The 20,890-nt window shown below is 39.0% G+C and overlaps 1 protein-coding gene across 1 annotated transcript in view; it reads right to left on the reverse strand.

The window, feature by feature from the left end:
- The window catches only part of atp9b (ATPase phospholipid transporting 9B), a 387,648-nt gene that overhangs the window by 234,364 nt on the left and 132,394 nt on the right, over nucleotides 1–20,890 (reverse strand). The gene's annotated exons all lie outside the window — the stretch shown is intronic.

Consider the following 20,890-nt stretch of genomic DNA (forward strand, 5'->3'; position numbering starts at 1 on the left):
ATGATTGATCTTAGCAAATTTTTCTACAGAAGTGATTTGCTATTGTCTTCTTCTGGACAGTGTCTTTACAAGACAAGTAACCCTACCATTATCAATATTCTTCAGAGATTGTCTGACTGGCATCAGTGGTCACATAACCAGGTTGTAATATGCACCAGCTGCTCAAATGGTCATCCGCCACCTACTCCCATGGTTTCAAGTGACCCTGATAGGTGAGGGTTAAACCAGTGCTACACCTTGGCCAATGGTGACCTGCAGGCTAGCGGAAGGAAGGAACGTTTTACACCTCCTTTGGTAAAGACATATTCACCATGACACACATTGATTACAATAACTTCCTTTAACTTTGTGTGGGCAACTTTAATCCATACCTACCATATCAATACAGGATTTTCCTTGCCAATTCATTTGAAAAGTTAGTCTGTTGATCTGATACACTCATACGCAGCTTACAAAGGCAGTGCTTCTCATTACTTGAACTCAGCAATTTTCACACTTAACTGTGCTTGTGCATATATTGGATGCTCATGCCTTATGTGCATGAGTAATAATGTTTTTTATGGAACACTTTTCATATAAACAATGTAGTTCAAAGTGTTTTACAATAATCAGCATGCTAGTTTCCATTATGCTTTCCAGCACAGCCTGGCACAATAGCTAAGCTAATTGTCACCACTAAATCAGCCCTGGTGTTGTACTGCAAAATTTCAGCCCAAATTCTGAGTTTTTCCTTTAGTGGAATCTGGAACAAACTCTGTGCCTCAAGAAGCATCTCTAGAGGCAAAACGTACAAGTTGATGTTCTGTTTGAGATCCTGCAACAGGACAACCAATAAATGAAGGTAGGACTCCTAATCAAGCATCAAAGCATTTAACTCATAATTTAGTCAATCCATTTTGAGTTCATCATTCAGAGCTGATATAGCTAGTGTTGTTAGCTCAATGATACAATACCATTCTACTGCTACAACAAAAATAGAATAGAAAACTGTCACACAAGATCGAGTGCTAGTGAAAAACTAGTTTTCAAGTGCCCAATATTACTCTTTCCTCAACAACCACCTCCTTGAAGTGAATAATCTGTTTACAATGGCTAATTTAACAAACACATGATCAATTCCAACTTTTATGTATTCATCTATCAAAAGTGGAAGGGACTTTGTGATGAATGGCAATTTCATGGCAAATTAATTTATTAATAAGCATCCAGCTGTTCAATAACAGTTATATGCTGAAGCTTTTCAAGAATTACTTATCTAAAGTAACTTAATCGGTCAACTAAAACATGGCAATATTACAGGCAATTCAAGCAATGAAAGGCTGACTTTGACAGGGATAATAACGTTCCTACTTAGTTACACAAGCGGTAATCATATTTCATTACCATTACATTAGCTTATCTAGGGAAAAGAGTTGATACTGCACCATCATAAACCTTTCATGTACTGCTACTGATATGCAGTCCACCATAGCAATTACTGCTGGCTGTTGCTTTATAAACTGAATTATCCTGACACTTAATATATCAGCCTCTCATTACATGGTTTATATTTTGAAATGGAGACTATATTAAAAGCAGAAATTTTAAAGTGAACAGCAAACTGTTAATTTTAAAGTCTATCTGTTTTCTACAGTGAGACTGCTTTTTTAAGAATGGCACTTCTGCATTTAAGCTAACAAAAATAATTATCTGATTTCATATTTCTTAAAAATATTTACACATGTATACAATATGATCAGGATGACAAATGCCATATAAAACTCACTAGAAGCAGAGCAGCATGACAGAAAAAGGACAAGACTACCGTGTAATGAATGGCAGAAGGCAGCCTGACAAGTTGCCAGCAAGTACATTTTGTTTGGGTGCCCTAGTCCAGATAAATTCAGTGTCACAATCTAAGTACCTGAACCCTGATGTAAGTAAAGTCTAGCAGAACAACATGTTTTATTCATAAATGCCTGTATATTTAGCAGCTTAGTGAGCTAACAGCCTGAAAGGACATGGTTGATAGAAGCACCTGAAACTAAATCTGACCTGAAGGTGGCATTTTCACACAATACAGTTTCCAACAAGCTTGCATACATGCCCTTGCTCAGTAACTGTATTTCCACTGTGCGTGGTAATATAATAAATGTTTTATTTGTAGACTTTAAAAGCTGCAAGCACAGTCGTAAAATGTGGGTACAAGTTACAATCTATTATACATTTCCACAAGGAAAAGCCAATATTATTGACGGTACAAACAAAAGAATGGAGAATTTAACATCCAATGATGCAAAAGCTCAAGAAAACTATGGATAGAACCTTTCCACAAGTACTCACTTGAATTCAGAAGGATAAAATTGGGATCCCTTTGAAATCTATCGAATATTGAATGGCCTCGATAGAGTGGATATGGAGAAGATGATTCTTATGGCGAAGAAGTCTAAGAACAGAGGACACAGCCTCCGAAAAGAGGGACATTTATTTGGAATGGAGACTAGGAGAAATTTCTTTAGCCAGAGAGTGGTGAATCTCTGGAATTCTTTGCCACAGGCAGCTGTGGAGGCCAAGTCACTGGGTACACTGAAGGCAGAGGTTGATAGATTCTTGATTAGTCAGGGTATGAAGGGTTACAGGGAGAAAGCAGGAGACTGGGGCTGAGCGGGAAATGGATCAGCCATGATTAAATGGCAGAGCAGACTCAATGGGCCAAATGGCCTAATTCTGCTCCTATATCTTATGGTCTTATAATGAAGCTCTCCTTTGAGTCTGTTATAGCTAGAATTTTAAGAAAAACTGTTGTTAAAGCAAACAGACAATAACTTGAGTGTAATACTCAAGAATTAATAAATGTAATTTTATAAAGACTTCTGTAAAAGAGGGACATGTACTTCTCTACCATTCCATATCATGGCTAATCCTGTTTCAATATTAAATTCCCACCATCTCACCATACCTCTTCATGCCTTGTGCCTAGAAACTATTTCCTTCTTAAGTTTATTGAGAAAACTTGCTTCCACAGCCTTCTGTAGTTAAGAATTTCACAGGTGAACCAACCTCAGTGAAGACTCTCCATGTTCCAAGACTAGGACCGCTGGTTCTACATCAGTTTTCTCTGCCATGGGGACATATTTGACCTGCATGCAGCATGTCAAGTCAGAAATTTGTATGTTTCAATGAGTTCATTACTAATTTTCTAACCTTTCGAAAATATAATTTTAGTTGATATAATTTTGCCTCATATGCCCAATCTGCCATCATGGAAATCATTCTTAAGACCTTCATTGAACTCCCTAATGGCAAATGCATCTTTTCTTAGTCAAGGAGACCAAAACTTCACACTGTACTCCAGATATAATCTCACCAAGAACTCCGTATCATAGAATAGTAAGATATCCTTGTTGTACAATGTGAAAGTAATAACTGACTATAGAAGTTTTGTGACTGGTTATCAGGGCTCTGGGGAAACTCAGACATGGCAAAGAGTTGGAACCAGATGGTGTGAACCCCAAGCTCCTGAAGGAACGTGCTGAGCAGTTGTGTGGTGTATTTCAATCTGAGGATCAGCCTGGAAAGGGTCGCAACTGTGTGGAAAACATCATGTGTGGTCCCAGTACCCAAGAAGGGGCAATTGAAAGTCTTGAATGAGTACCATCCAGTGGCCCTGACTTCACACATCATGAAGATCCTAAAGAGGCTAGTCCTCGATCACCTCTAACCCCTGGTCAGATCAGTCCTCGATCCCCTGCAGCGTACCTACCAGAAGCGCACTGGAGTCAACGCTGCTGTCATCTACCTGCCGAATAAAGCCGACTCCCATCTGGATAAGCAGGGCAGCACTGAGGATCATGTTTTTTGATTTCTTAAGTGCCCTCAATACCATACAGCCCTCACTGCTGGGGGGAAAGCTCCATTCAATGAAGACTAGCACTTCCATTGTATCCTGGATAATGGACTGCAGACCACAGTATGTGCAGCTTCAGAAGTTTACCAGGCTGTTGCTAGATTAGAGGATATGAGCTATATGGGGAAGCTGGGCAAACTTGGGTTGATTTCTCTGCAGCACTGAAGGCTAAAGGAATATCCTACAAAAGTTTAATATTATGAGAGACGTTGGCTGTATAGACAGTCAGAATATGTTCTCGTGTACAAATGTCAAATGTGAGAAGATAATTCAGTTACAGGAAAAGGGGGAAAGTTGAAAGAAGATATGTGGGGCAAGTTTTGATTTTTTAAGCACTGTGGTAAGTGTCTGGAATGCGCTACCAGAGGTAGTGGTACAAGTAGATACAATAGTTGTACTTAGTAGCTTCTGGATAGACATGTGAATGTGCAGAGAATGGAGTGATATGGATCATCTTAACTGCAGAAGATATTTAGTTTAATTTAGCATTATCTTTGGCACAGGCACAGGCCCAAGGGCCCGATCCTCTGCTGTGCTCTTCTAGGTTTAATGTGCTACGCAGTCATTTCAAAAAAAATTTATTTAGAGATACCGTGTGGAATCGGCCCTTCCAGCACATCAAGCCGCGCTACCCAGCCACCCACCTATTAACACTAGCCTCATCACAGGACAATTTACAATGACCGATTAACCGACTAGCAGGTACATATTTGGACTGTGGGAGGAAACCCAGTTGCCCAGAGGAAACCCGCGCTTCACGAGTGGGACCTACAAACTTTAAATTCCGACACCCCGAGCTGTAATAGCTACACTACCATGGCACCCTATCTCCACAAAAACTTAAATGCTTTTATATCCCACATATCTGTTGCATCTACTTTTTTTTTCTTTTTTTTAGATTATGAGAACACTCAGTCCTCTTTTATTGTCATTTAGAAATGCATACATGCATTAAGAAATGATACAATCTTTCTCCGGAGTGATATCACAGAAAATAGGACAAATCAAAGACTAACACTGACAGAACCACATAATTATAACATATAGTTATAGCAGTACAAAGCAATACCATAATTTGATGAAGAACAAACTGTGGGCACGGTAAAAAAAAAGTCTCGAAGTCCCAGAGTTGATTGACTCCCAAGTCCCCGATAGCAGGCGGCAAAAGGGAGAAACTCCCTGCCATAAACCTCCAGGCACCATCTAATTGCCGATGCCTTGGAAGCAGCCGACCACAGCCGACACTGAGTCCGTCCGTCTTAAAACTTCGAGCCTCCGACCAGCCCCTCCGATACAGCCTCCCGAGCGCCATTGACTTAGCCCCAGCTGCTGAAACAAGCAAAGCCAAGGAGGGGCCTTCTGCTCCAGGGATTCCAGTTACCACACAGCAGCAGTAGCAGCAAAGTGGGCATTTCAGAAGTTTTCCAGATGTTCCTCCGTACTCTCACATCCGTCTCCATCAAATCAGAATTGTGCACGGTCCCCTACTTGACAGATTACAGATATTATTCACTGGAGAGGCCACACGCACTGCCGTCGCGCCGCCATCTTCTCCTCCTCCTTGCAGTAGATATTGAAAGTTTTTAAAAATCTAATCATCTGATACTAATGGCAGACAATAATCAATTACCAGCTATCGTCAAATGCCATGTTTTTATTGCAGTATAGATATTATGAATATGAAAATGAATATAAAAATATTCTATTGTTAAAATCTACGGGTAGTCATATGTTGAACATCTCATAAGTCAATGTATTTCCACACTCTCTCCTCTGAACTATTACCAACATAAATCCTCCTTAACAATTTATTTTCCATCACACTATTTCACAAGGGGCATTTCAAAGTGATCTTTACCCTTTTTGTCAATGGCTGCCCTCATCCATCAATTTCATACAGAATTATAACACAGATCAATGCAGTTCAAGACCACTAAGCATTCTGTGGCCCTTGTGAATGGTAGACAGTGCAGATATTCATTTAATACAGAGCTCAGACTATGGTATGTATTGGTCAGAAGCATTTCCTCCTACTTCAGCAGTTAATTCTATCAATAACTCATCTTACAGGTTTTGAAAACTGAAAAGAGAGATTCCAGTTGGTGCTCTGTCTGCTCTTACTGGACAATACTGTATCAGATACTAGACAGCTGGATAATGACCATATCCCTCCAAGTTATTTATAAAAATTACTATCTTCTACTATACTGCCTAAAAAAACTTGCAGTGTTTGCTTGCAAATCACCAAAGTTTAGAATCTCTTCAAATCTTTACCATAAAAGCAACAGTTATAATTGCAACTTGTTAGAAACCGCTAGCACTATAACATAAAAATAAACTAATGTACTGTAATGGACTTCAAAATAAATGTGCATTACAACACATGTTTTGAGGGAAATGCTAATTAAAAAGCAGCTAGGCAAATTGATAGATAATTTCGGCAGAGGAAAAAATGGGATTATCATTCAACATTGTACATAAGGCGTGCACCTCAAAATACACAAAATGTTGATGTAAAGTTTTTGCTGCTAACACCAGTCCAGAAGATGATCTAATTGTATTAACATATAATACTGCCAACACTGTTGCCCTGGGACAGAATGGATGAATATCATTTAGAGAGCAATTTTAAATTAAGCAAATGAATAGCTTTTTTTTCCTCCTGAAAATCTGCACAAGTTGTAGCAATCACTGAAGCCTGAAGTGCATCAATTTCCCTCGCTACAAGCAAACCAGTTTGCTGTAATAACAACTTTGGGCATTGCTGTCACAGCCAAAAATAGTGTACGTGATTTCTGAAAAAGACAAAGTCCATTACTTATACTGAGGTGTATGTATTCCTCACAAAATTAAAATTAAGCATTCTTCACAGGAACATCCTCAGTAGACATGATGGTCCAGGGAATTTAAAAATTGAGTTGATCAGATTTAGAGCCTCTGGTGATCACCTTCAGTCGTGCAACATGATGGCTGGTCTCATTTAGCTTGCTTGCCTACTTTAACCAAAAAAAAAGTATTAATAAGTTGAAGCAATATTTTGAGAAAACCCCAATTACAGAGTTTTGGTGTAATCATAGTTCTAATCAAACTTTTTTTTAATCACCACTACCAAAATACATGAATTCAGAGCTACAGATCAAGGAACATAGAACATTGAAATCTACAGCATATTACAGGCCTTTCACAACAATGTTGTGCCAACCATGTAACCTACTCTAGAAACTGCCTAGAATTTCCCTAGCACGTAGCCCTCTACTTTTCTAAGCTCCGTGTACCTATCTAAGAGACTCTTAAAAGACTATTATATTCGCTTCCACCACCGTCTCTGGCAGTGCATTCCATGCACTCACCACTGTGTGTGTGGAAAACTTACCCCTGACATCCCGTCGGTACCCATTTCCAAGCACCTTAAAACTATGCCCTGGGAAAATGCCTCTGGCTATCCACACGATCAATGCCCCTCACTATCTTATACACCTCTCATCAGGACACTTTTCATCCTCCGTCACTTCAAAAAGAAAAGTTCACTCAAACTGTTCTCATTAGGTTAGCCCTCCAATCAAGACAACATCCTTTCAAATCTCCTTTGCACTTGCTCTACAGCATCCACATCCTTCCTGTAAGTTAGGTGGCCAGAACTGAACACAGTACTCCAAGTGGGATCTGACCAAGGTCTTATACATCTGTAACATTACCTCATGGCTCTTGAACTCAATCTCAATTGATGAATGCCAATATACCATACACCTTCTTAATAACACTATCAACCTGTGCAGCAGCTTTGAGTGTCCTGTGGACATGGATCCTAAGATCTTGCAGATCCTCCACACTGCCAAGAGTCTGACCATTAATAATATATTCTGTCTTCAAATTTGACCTACCAAAATGAACCATTTCACACTTACTGTATTTGGGTTGAACTAAACATTATTTCTCAAAATGAACTGAGCTCGTTTGATATTACCTTCTGCATTATCCCAGCAGAAATAGTTGCTGAAAACCTTCTCCCAGATTACTGCAAATGGTCAGCAAAGAAAAATGGATTTGCATGCTTATTCTGAATACAGTGTAATACAAAGTTTAGCCTAGTTCTATAGAACATACACAGTTAACTGCCGTCAGCAGAACATCAAATTCTTAACTTTGCATGACAAATCCACCGCATTTCAACAATTTAATTTAAAATTAGTGGTCCTCTTTGCAATGGCAGAGGACATGCATGGTTAAGAAATGTTGTATGTTTTAATCAACATGTTTACCTGTGCAGTCTCAACCAGATTCACGATACCAAGCAAGACACACAAAATGTTGGAGGACCTCAGCAGGCCAGACAGCATCCATGGAAAAAAGTACAGCTGACATTTTGGGCCAAGATTTCTAGACCAAGTTGCTAGCTGGTGGCTCTTGCCGAAAATTTCATTTTGTGAGGATGGTGATAAAGTTGAGGTTTGGCTGCCCTGCAAGTATCAGTAATTAAATAGATCTCAGAACTGCATAAACAATCTTGTGTACGATTAATGGAAAGTGATGTGAAACAAATGCTGGTTATGAAATAAATGCATGAAATAAGGATCCAAATTTCTTGCCCGCTTTCTGAAGAAGTCCTTAGTAATTTGTTTCCTGAATATACAAGGCTAAATATATTTGATTTTCTATGAAGCATGGAAGATGTTATGCAATATATAACATGCAAAATTTGGCTGAATTTATTAGAAAGCAATAACATTTCCTTAATACCATATAGTACCGCAAAAACTGACCTGTTCCTTTTCTCATTGGCAGAAATAATGATGTCTGTCTTCCTTCTCAAGCAATGTTTCCAATTAATTTTTTACTAAGGCAAACATTAGCTACAATTAATACCAGTTTAGCCTCAGCAAAATTGAATTATTAAATCTGTCTGCCAATATCCAATTACATCCTACTTATGAATACTTGATTTTATTTTGTATAATTGACAAGGGCTGTCAGGTACGGATGGGTTTGAGGGCAATCAAGTTAAGATCAACAGATATAGCTGTCACATAGGACAAAGTGTGTCAAGAGTTGGCAAAGGCACTGACAGGTTATGTATAAAGGGTCCATGTGAACCTGTCATAAACAGTTAATAAAATGGCTTGTAATATTAGCAGACTGCCTGCTGCTACTCAGAATCAAAAACCCATTGAAATGTTAGGATACAAGATTGCACCCAACAAAAGAGATGGAACACTTGACTGTGGACTTCTGTAAATATAATACCAGATCATTTACCGTCAACTTGTACTTAAATCATTTATACAGTTCGAAAGAATAAATACATGAAAATTTTAAATGGAAAATAAGGAACACGCTTGGCATGAGATATGATTACAAAAATCCACAGTATGTTTCTAATAATAAATATTACTAAACACGCAAACTACAATGTCAACATTTTTAAATTGGCACTTATAAGTGATTGATGAAGCTTCCTTCCAAAGCAACTCACACTTTAAATACCACCGAAATAAATTTGTGCACTCGAGATATTTGATCTGAATTAAGAAACTGATGATGCAATTGATTAATTGGAATTTAAGCCATCAGTCACTGGATCCATTAGTTTCTTTCACCAGATTCATTTACATTCTAAACAATCAGCTGATGGCTCAATAGGATACCATGTATTAATACACAGTCAATATGATCCTACTGAACTCATCAGAATTCCTTATTGACAGCAGCAGAAATGCTTTAAATCCAAGCTTGATCAGATTGCATATGCTTAAGCAGTCTTATATTGACTAGACATTTTTAAATTCTGACAGCATTATAAAAATGCTGCAATCTGCAATGTACAACACAAAATGTAATCCTGTAAAGGGTCACAAGAAAGCTCAGCAATATTAAACTTGGGACAGGAGAAATCAGCTTAAAAACAAAGTTTTACACGAATCAAAAGCTCAATCTTATTATAAATATTTAATCCTTTCAAACATAAATACAAAACTGTTGATTAATAAAAATCCAGATATGCTGAGTTTTTTGTTAAAGATCATTATTTCACAATTCTTTAAATATTAAGTATTTGTAGGCTCAATGCTTTAACTATTAGACTGTATCATCACATCAGTGGGTGTTGCACCATATTTGTATTTAACTTTCATGGTATATTTACAAGGCATCCACTCAGGAAAAGAGAAAGGAGCTCCTCGAGGGCTCAGAAGTAAATTGGAGGCAAATTATGTCACTGTTTGTGGCCTTGATCAAGTTCAGCAATTTCAGATTGTTGATAAGTATCTCAATTGTGTTGGCAGAAAATCTACCACTTCACAGTTCTAGGTTACTCATTGCTGTTCACATATTGTGACAATTTTAGCTAATATTCACTTTCATTGGTAATAATATTTTTGGCTATCAAAGGTTATCTTTGAAGTTGTTCCCAGTTTAAATCTCCTATGGCCATCCCAAAAAGGAGTTGAAGTGAAAAAAAGGTTAAATAAGAGGTAGGCTGAGAGCCAAAAGCAATTACTGACATTAAAAAGTGGACTAAGACCAAGTAGTTGAGACATGGTCCCACATACACCAGACATGAAGTCAAGGTTTTTAAATATGTAAACATGCTTTGATAAACCATTAGTTTCACAAGCTACTATGATTGAACAAATCGTCAGCCAATGCAATCACTATTCTTTCAAAATCTGCTCAACATATATAAACAAGAGGCACTTTACATCCAGGACTATGATATGCAAAACAAACTGAAAGAGCCATTTAGCATTCCACAAGTAACCTGTAAGTTTTTATTTACAAATTAAATATCCCCATATCCCAAGTATGGATAATTTCTGGTAGCTCAAACAATGAAAGCATACTTCTAATACTGCATGAGGTACATGCATTAATTTCATTTTCACAACATCACTTTCCCTTTTTGGATGTTTGAGCTCAAAATTTACAGATACTCAAATAGAATAAATTATCCCCTTCGAAAATGGATCGTTTTCCCTAAGCACTGAAAGTGTTGAATTTTGGGAATAAATTACAAATGCTTGAATATTGAACATGTTCTAAAGGGTGACCTGATAAAGAATTTATAAAAGTCGAAGCAGACATTTACACTTGTAGATGGTAACAGAATTAGGAATTATAAATACAATGGTCACTAATAAACCCAACCGGGAATTCAGGATTAGTGCACAAAAGTGGAATGCTTAACAGGGTGTAGAGATGAAAATCAAAAAACGCATCTAAGGAGTGCATCAAGTTAAAAAAAAAAATTGCAGAAGAAATTAGTTACACTGTGGCAAGGCTGGAAGGAGATTTAGTGGCATGGTTTATTTGGAAATAAATAAGTGCAATTCTGTATGAAAGCAAAGTACATGGAAGTTGTGTATTATTAGTCCAGGGAAGGAAATGGGAAGAGACATGATTTTCATTGCATCAATGAAGCGGCTGCCAAATCAGACCAGCTCTCAAGTTCATTAAATTCTCATTAAGGCTACCCTAGGTAGTAGACTTAGGAAGCAGGAAAATTACTACACCAGTATATGCCAGGATTCTCTCCAAGTCAGTGCCAGTTGAAACAGGGAAAATAGAGGCACAAAAACCAAGCATAATTAAACAAAATAGATTTTACGATATAACATTTCTTTAGAGTTTGTCAATTGCAATTTCAATCATAAGTCGAATATTGCCATATTGCAAAATATCACATGAACTTCATTTTTTTTGGTCTTTTCTTTGTATAACAATTGTCATTTAGACATACTGACCGAAAATGTTTAAATAGGATGGGAAATAAAAATAATACGCAGGTTAATATTGACACTCAATTCTGCTCTGATCACCATCTCATTGAAAAGCAATCCATCCCCAGTGCATATTCCCATCCTATCCCCTTCTCCATAGTTTTATTTTCCTTTTACAATCCTGTGCAAGATCAAATACAGCTTATTAGTATCAGAATCTTAAACAGCATCAGCACAAGGATAAGAACATGCAAAAATGCAAGAGCACTGACAGTCATGCACCAAAGAAAATACTTGGCTTAGCTGCAGTTATCTATTTTGAAGTCCATGTCCAAATTAATGAATTTATCAGTTTGTGAAAATAACACTTGAAGTTCACTTTTAAGCGGTTATTGAGACAAAACCATTTCTTCCTCAAAACCAGATCTGAACTTTGAAAGGCTAGTGAGGTTCACAGCCTATCAAAATCAAATCTTAAGACGTACACCTGGCTAGAGATCACAGAGAAATCGAGCTAATTTCTTGCTCCAGAATTGGTAGATTGAGGTTAACTGCAATAAAGCAGTTAAGGTATAACTTGGTTTATTCAACACAAATCAGGCGCTAAACATAGCATCTTTTATTGTGCTCTGAATAAAATGTTGAACTGTTGGCACCCTTAATATAATATGATGGGCATAGGATTTTTCTTTTAATATTCTTAGTGTCATTTGGTCAATACATTCAGTAGAGTTAACACTTTTTCCCCAAACACAGCAGCATTGCCACTCATGTGACCCCTGGAGTGAAACACCCTTTCAATTTTTTCCCCACCTGACTCAGCTACAACCTATCCTTTCTCCGCTCCCCACAACCCTCCCTTCCCAAACACACACCCACCTTGCAGCAGAAGGACCCTAAACTGTGATTATTTCCCTATTTTACAACTACAATTACACTTCAATAACTCAAGAGAAGGCAAATGAGACTAGCTCAGACAGACATCATGGACGAGCTGGGCTATGGGGCACTTTCCATGGCGACACACACACAAAATGTTGGAGCAACCCAGTAAGTCAGGCAGGACCAATGGAGATAAATAAACAGTCTTTGTTTTGGGCAAAGGCTGTTTCCACACTATGATGATCGGTTATGGGCATTAAGGTAATGAAAAGCATTATATATAATGCAAATTTTCTTAAAATTAATTAGCTATATGTAGGTTAACTAATTAATCTAACTCAAATTATACTTAAGCTGTGAAGAAAATATATCCATAACTATACAAAACAAAACTGACACAGGTACCATCAAAACAAACACCCCAATCTTTACTCTAGGAACCAATGAAGTTTGTGCCAAATGTGAGAGTTTGCAAAATTATCTTCACCATACTCATCCTTTCATTTGATCTTTCCATCATTTTCCTGAAATTTTGCTAATAACGCGAGTCACAGTTGTGATGCAGATGCCAAAGCCTTTTGTTTTGGAGATCAGGTCATTAAAAACATACCGATCAAAATGCCTTCAAAATATATTCTGTATTTTAAATTTCAATGAAGTGAAATGCACTTAAATTCAAAATAAATGATTTTTCCTACTTTTAAGATTCACAAGGCAGGAACCTAGTAGCACTGCTAGATAAAGACAGTCAAATAATCCTTAGTGAAGTCATGTGATCATTGCAATCACACTTGAGACATGAAAATGCTGGTAAAATAAGCTGACCAATTTCAGATCTTCAAAACAAACTCTGGCTAAATCATGTAAATAAATTGCTCAGAATTCAAAATCAATAATGGACTTGTTATACAAGGCCTTTGATGGTTTTGTTCAACTAATCAGCTTAGATATTAAAATGCAGCTGACTCAATATGAAATGTCATTCCTTACTGCCAGATTTAAATATGCTCTATTTACTTGAACAGTACACAAAAAATATTACAGATTTCTCTTGCTGAATGTGGCAAATAAAACTCATTTGGACTGAGTATTTCAAAAGCAGAACACAGCGGCTGAACAGAACACATGCAGTAATTATTAACTAAACCCACATACAAATGCTGGCACTCTAATAGCCAGCAATTCCTTTCTCCACATGGTAAGTTCAATATTTTAACTATTTTGCTAAAATTCAGAGATTTAAGGAGCCAGAATTTTAAATACCCTGGAGTAAAAGGTAGATGGCCACTAGTATAAAACTACAGAGGTCAATCTTTCCATTCCACAAACATCTGTTTTCTAATACTGAATTGCTGTTTATAACTGTGGGTTTGCTTGTGTTTCTCCACATTCCCATTTCCCATGGATTCACAGATGGCTCAGAAAGCACTGAACTTGGACTTTCTTTAGGATCGTGTACAGACAGACCATTCAAGAACACAAAAAGGCTAGCAGGTGGCTGCAAATTACTTTTGAAAAGTAAAATAAGTACTTTTGAGCAGCAAACTGTGCCAGTTTTACTTTAAAAAGTTGGGGGATTGAAGAACAGTCATCTTAAAATAGTAACAGTAATCTTAAGAGTAAAATAATCAAAGTGCTTAGTCTCAAGGTAACAAAATATATCAAGAACATAAAGTACACCAATCAGCAACAAGAGTTAATTGATTTGACATTTCATAGTAATATTTTTTTAAAGCAGCACATACAGACTGAGATTAAGAAGCAGTATTCACAAACTTCTGGAGGAACTCAGGCCAGGCAGCATCTAGGGAAAAGAATAAACAGTCAACGTTTCAGGCCAAGTTTTGGCACGAAGCACCAGTTTACTCTTTTCCTGGCCTGAGTTCCTCCGGCATTTTGTGCAGATTAGCTTGATTTCCAGCATCTGCGGATTTTCTCTTGTTTGAAATTAAGAGGCATCAACTATTCCTGCAGGTTACAATCCAAAATCTACGGAGGCCCTGCACACACAAGCAGGTACAGTATCTGGCTGACCAACGGAATGGATTTGCCGGCTACTATAGCATCCTCTGCCGTGTGGACACTGCCAACAGCTGCACTTCTGACTTGCAAACTGTATGGGTTATAAACATGTAAACATGAGGAATTCTGCAGATGCTGGAAATTCAAGCAACACACATCAAAGTTGCTGGTGAACGCAGCAGGCCAGGCAGCGCCTCTAGGAAGAGGTACAATCGACGTTTCGGGCCGAGACCCTTCGTCAGGACTAACTGAAGGAAGAGCTAGTAAGAGATTTGAAATCTCTTACTAGCTCTTACTTTCAAATCTCTTACTAGCTCTTCCTTCAGTTAGTCCTGACGAAGGGTCTCGGCCCGAAACGTCGACTGTACCTCTTCCTAGAGGCGCTGCCTGGCCTGCTGCGTTCACCAGCAACTTTGATGTGTGTTGCTTGGGTTATAAACAGTTCACAGGAATGGAACTCTGTTGCAACTCAGGAGGGACCTGTATTACAAAAATACCAAGTTCCATAAAAATGTAAATACAAAATCAATTTATAAATTATCTATAGGGTTTAGTACCCCATAACCAAAATGCCAGAAATGTTTCGGATTTTGGAATATGTAATGAGATAGCTTGGGATCGCCATCATTTCTGATTCTGAATTTATATGCTATCAGTAAGCAGTCTGTCTTACATTTGTTTATCACACATGTACTGCTGCAGCTATTCATTGTGTTAGATTTTCATCAGCGATGATCTTGGCAAATTCAATGAATTTCTCTGCTGCTTTGTGGTCAGGAGATGCTTTATCACTACAAATTTTAAAAAATTTAATGATGTGTCTTTTCCTAAATTTCTGCAACCAGTCTGCTGAATATTCACAATTACCTTCAATTTTCAGTTTGTGATAGATCTTTGCTTGCTTCATGATCAGCATACTGTTAAGTGGCATATGCTCATTCCGACACTGAATCCATTTTCAATACACACTCGAGATCTTCATTTTTTGTTTTATACAGTGTATTTTTATTTTTCCTTTCTCATTAACTTTTGTTCATTACATCAGTGTGGTCACTTCTTAGAACTGTCTGTGGTGTGCAAAGACCTGCGCATTGCCTCAGAGTTTTCCCAGTGCTTTGTGGAATATTCCATCTGTGACGCCATGTCAGCACTCAAAAAAATTTAAAATTTTGGAGGCTTTTGCTTTTTGGAATTTCGGATAAGGAGTACTCAACCTGTAGTAAAAATTAATTTTTGAAAATTTAACACAATTTAGGATTTAGATTGGCAGATACCAGAACATACTTGCTCTGTTTAAGTGTAATCAATAAGAATAGGCAGCAAAAACTCTGCCATGATTATTTTCAACACAGGTGCCTCGCAAGGCCGCATCTTCAGCCCCCTACTCTACTCCCTAAACACTCTGATGTGAGACAAGATTCTACTTTAACTCCATCTAGAAGTCTGCAGATGACACCACCATTGTGGACCAACTGTCAAACAACAATGAGTCAGATGACTGGAAGGAGATAGAGAGCTTCTGATATAGTGTTCTGATTTATTGTTGCCGGAGATTTTAACCACGCGAACCTCAAGTTAGTGCCCCCCAAATTCCATCAGTATGTGGACTTTGCAACGAGAGGGGAGAATGCGTTGGCCCTTGTTTATACAAACATCCCTAACATGTACTGGGCAGAGCCCCACCCCCACCTCGGTTACACAGACCACATCTCTGTTATGCTAATCCCAGCATACAGACCGCTTGTCAGATGCTCCAGACCAGTTCTGAAGCAGGTGAAAACTTGGCCAGCAGGAGCCATCTCTGCTCTTCAAGACTGCTTTGAGCACAATGACTGGCACATGTTCAAGGAGGCTGCAACCGATGGCGACTATCAGCTCAGAGGAGTACACAGCATCAGTGACTAGCTACATCAGCAAGTGCATTGATGATGTCACTGTGTCCAAGATCACTACACGCTCTAATCAGAAGCCAAGGATGACCGCGGAGGTGCGTACGCTGCTGAGGGCCCGTGACTCTGCCTTCAAAGCAGGCGACAAGGCAGCCTTAACAACAGCGAGGGACAAGTTGTCCCGGGCCATCAGAGAGGCAAAGTGTGCACACGCCCAGCGAATCCATAGCCACTTCCAGGACAGCGGCGACACGCGGCGCATGTGGGAGGGCTTTCAGGACATCACCAACTACAGGACAACATCACCCGCCTGGCTGGTGATGCCTCCCTCCCAGATGCTTTGAATAACTTCTACGCTCATTTTGAGGCGGAAAATGACGTGGCGCCATGGAAGACCACCCCTCCTCCAAATGACTAGGTGCTGCGTCTTACCCTGGCCGGTGTGAGGAAAGCTCTATGCAGGGCCAACCCACAGAAGGCTGCTGGACCAGACAATATTCCTGGCAGAGTGCTCAGAGGATGCGCAGACCAGCTGGCAGAAGTTCTCACTGTCATCTTCAACACCTCGTTCCAACGTGCTTCAAGGCCACCACCATCGTCCACATGCCAAAGAAGTCTTCAGTGTCCTGCCTCAATGACTACCGTCCCGTTGCACTCACATCCGTCATCGTGAAATGTTTCGAGAGGCTCGTCATGAGGCACGTAAAGACCCTGCTGTCCCCTCACTGGACCCCCTGCAGTTCGCTTATCATCCCAACCGCTCAACAGACAACACCATCGCCACCACCCTCCACCTGGCCCTCACCCACCTGGACAAAAAAGACACATACGTTTGAATGCTGTTCATAGACCTCAGTTCAGCATTCAACACAATCATTCCTCAGCACCTGATTGGAAAGCTGAAACTGCTGGGCCTGAACACCTCCCTCTGCAACTGGATCCTAGACTTCCTGACTGGGAAACCTCAGTCAGTCCGGATTGGGAGCAGAATCTCCAACACCATGACACTGAGCATGGGGGCCCCCAAGGGCTGTGTGCTCAGTCCACTGCTGTTCACGCTGCTGACCCATGACTGTGCAGCAATACACAGGTTGAATCACATCATCAAGTTCGCCGATGACACGACCGTAGTGGGTCTCATCAGCAAGAACGACGTCAGCATACAGAGAGGAGGTGCAGCGGCTAATGGACTGGTGCAGAGCCAACAACCTGTCTCTGAATGTGAATGAAACAAAAGAGATAGTTGTTGACTTCAGGAGAGCATGGAGCGACCACTCTCTGCTGAACATTGATGGCTCCTCCATTGAGATCATTAAGAGCACCGAATTTCCTGGTGTTCACCTGGCAGAGAATCTCACCTGGTCCCTCAACACCAGCTCCATAGCCAAGAAAGCCCAGCAGCGTCTCTATTTTCTGCGAAGGATGAGAGAAGTCCATCTCCCACCCCCCATCCTCACCACATTCTACAGACAGCATCCTGAGCAGCTGCATCACTGCCTGGTTCGGGAATTGCACCGTCTCGGATCGCAAGACCCTTCAGCGGACAGTGAGGTCAGCTGAGAAGATCGTGGTCTCTCTTCCCGCTATTACAGACATTTACACCACACGCTACACCCGCAAAGCTAACAGTATTGTGAAGGACCCCAAGCACTCCTCACACAAACTCATCTCCCTCCTGCCATATGGCAAAAGGTACCGAAGCATTCGGGCTCTCACGACCAGACTGTGCAACAGTTTCTTCCCCCAAACCATCAGACTCCTCAATAATCAGAGTCTAGACTGACATCTACATCATTTGTTATTATATTGTAATTTGTCCTCTACTGTGCCTATTGTCTTGTTTATTAATTATTGTACTGCCCTGCACGGTTTTGTGCACTTTATGTAGTCCTGTGCAGGTCTGTAGTCTAGTGCAGTTTTTATGTTGTTTTACGTAGTCTAGTGTAGCCTTGTGCTGTCTCACATAGTCTAGTGTAGTTTTGTGTTGTTTCATGTAGCACCATGGTCCTGGAGGAATGTTGTTTCATTTCTACTGTGTATTGTACCAGCAGCTTATGGTCAAAATGACAATAAACTTGACTTGACTTGAACAACACTTCCCTCAATGTTAGCAAAGCTTCACAAAAGCTTGGTGCACGCTTCTATTTGCATCAACATTGCAGAAGTGAAGAGTTGAAAGCTTCAAGGTCCTAGAAGTGAATACTAAAAAGCCTGTCGTGGTCTAACCACACAGACACAACAGCTAAGAAAGATCATCAGCACCTCTACTTCCTTAGGAGACTAAACAGATCAGGCAATACTCTCTCAAGCTTCACCAATTTTTCATCAATGCAACGTTGAACACATTCTATTCAAATACTTCATGGCTTGCTATGGCAACTGCTCTACACATGATCATAAGAAATTGTAAAGAGTTGTGGATGCAGCTCAGCACATTACAGAAACCAGCCTCCTCTCTATGGACTTTGTCTACACTTCTCACTACCTTGGTAAAGTGGCTAGCATGAATAAAGATGCCACCCCTCTGGACATCCTTCTCCTTACTCTCACTAGGCAGAAGATACAAAAGAAAGAATGAACATCTCGGCCCCTAGGCTTGAATATAGTTCTATCCCTCTGTGAAACGACTATTAAACGATTTCCCAGTATGACAACGTGGACTCAACCCCAATCTACCTCATTATGACCTTGTATCTTACTGTCTAGCTGCACCATAACACTGTAACACTGTTCTGCATTCTTGTTTTAACTTGTACTATCAAAATGCACTATCATAATGTATTGATCTGCATAAACAGTGTGCAAGTTTTTCACTATACCTCAGTATATGTAACAATAAAACAAATTACCAATTTACTCAAAGCCAACATATTTAAGAAGAATTAGTTAAATGAAGCAATTAACTGAATTTTGCCTGCCAAATAAACCCAACTACTCCGAACTAATTGACATCATCCCAACTAATGTTAATTCCTTCAGAAATATCACTGGAAAAGATGATCAGGTCATAATTGTGATGCCATTTCTGGTATATTGTATGCAAATACACAACAAATTTTCTATATCAAATGTTTCACTGGGTGTAAACAACTTTCATATAGCAAGTTTTAAGTGCTAAGAGATCAACAGCCAAGCCTCAGCTAGGCAGATTATAGTTAAAGATTAGAGTTTTAATAAGTACTTTGGAATGACCTGAACTGGTTGGTGAAAGGTCTGTTATAGAAATCTACATTGCTGCCTTTTAAAAACTTATATCAGATGGAATTTGTTCTCAAACAAATCGGAAAGAGATACAACTGAAGAGGATGCATTCTTTTCCATAACCTTACTATGACAGTATAATATTGTACATCTTTTGCACAAGTCTATAACTGCAAGTGGTCTGGGCCAATAGCCGTATTGGGATCATGTAAGATGGCAACTACATTGAAATCAGAGTCCACAGCATAAAATTAAGAGCATGGTTGCCCAACAACAGCCAATGTAAACATCGTATCAATTTCTCTAGATGCTGTCAAACATGATTAGCTTTCTGCAATGCTAGTATCAACAAAGTGGTCATCACAGCAAATCAAATGTTAAATTCACTTTATGAATGGTCATTAAATGATACTACCAAATGAATAACGTTTGACTAATGGATATATTGTTGAAACCTTCAGCTTTTTCCACAATGGATTTAAGAATCTTAACTACAGCAAAAATTATCCTTCAGTTCTAACTTCAAAGTAAATTTATTATCAAAATACATATATGTCACCATATACAACCCTGAGATTCATTTTCTTGCAGGCATTCACAGTAAATACAAAGAAACACACCCAACAAGATAGGAAAACACCAAATATGCAAGAAAACTGCAAATATAAAAAGAGAAATAATAAATAAATAAATAAATAAACAAGCAATAAATATCAAGAACAAGAGATGAAAAGTCCTTGAAAGTGAGCCCATAGGTTGTGGCAACAGTGCTGTGATTGGGTCAGTGAAGTTGAATGAAGTTACCAGCAAACTTTAAAACAATCATGCCAAAAACAACTCAAAGTCTCAAAAGCTTAATGAGAAAACTGAACTGCTGATAGTCGAAACACAAAAATAATTTTCATTTTTATGATATACATGCAAAATTTCACTTCACACAATTGTCAATTATCAATTGTCAAAAGTATTTAAAGCTTTTAATAGTTTGGAATCTTTCCCCAAACATTTTTGGTGATGATAACTCGTTACAAGTCCCCATCTTCTCCAGATTTTTAGCATAGTACTAAACAGCAGATAGTCAGAGCCTCGAGGTTTTCATCGAAATCAATCATTCTGCAAAATTTTTTGCTCCACAATTGGAAAAAGAACACATAATTTGGTGACGAAGCAAAGATGTATCTACTCAACATTGAGCAAGATGTTTCAGTCCTTTCTGCTCCTGCTCTACACAAGCTCATGTCTAGATCCACAAGGAATCAGTTGCAAAACAAATTCAGGCAAATTCATGCCCAAGAAGC

The sequence above is a fragment of the Mobula hypostoma genome, chromosome 1 (assembly GCF_963921235.1).
Source record: "Mobula hypostoma chromosome 1, sMobHyp1.1, whole genome shotgun sequence".
In the NCBI taxonomy this organism is placed as follows: domain Eukaryota; kingdom Metazoa; phylum Chordata; class Chondrichthyes; order Myliobatiformes; family Myliobatidae; genus Mobula; species Mobula hypostoma.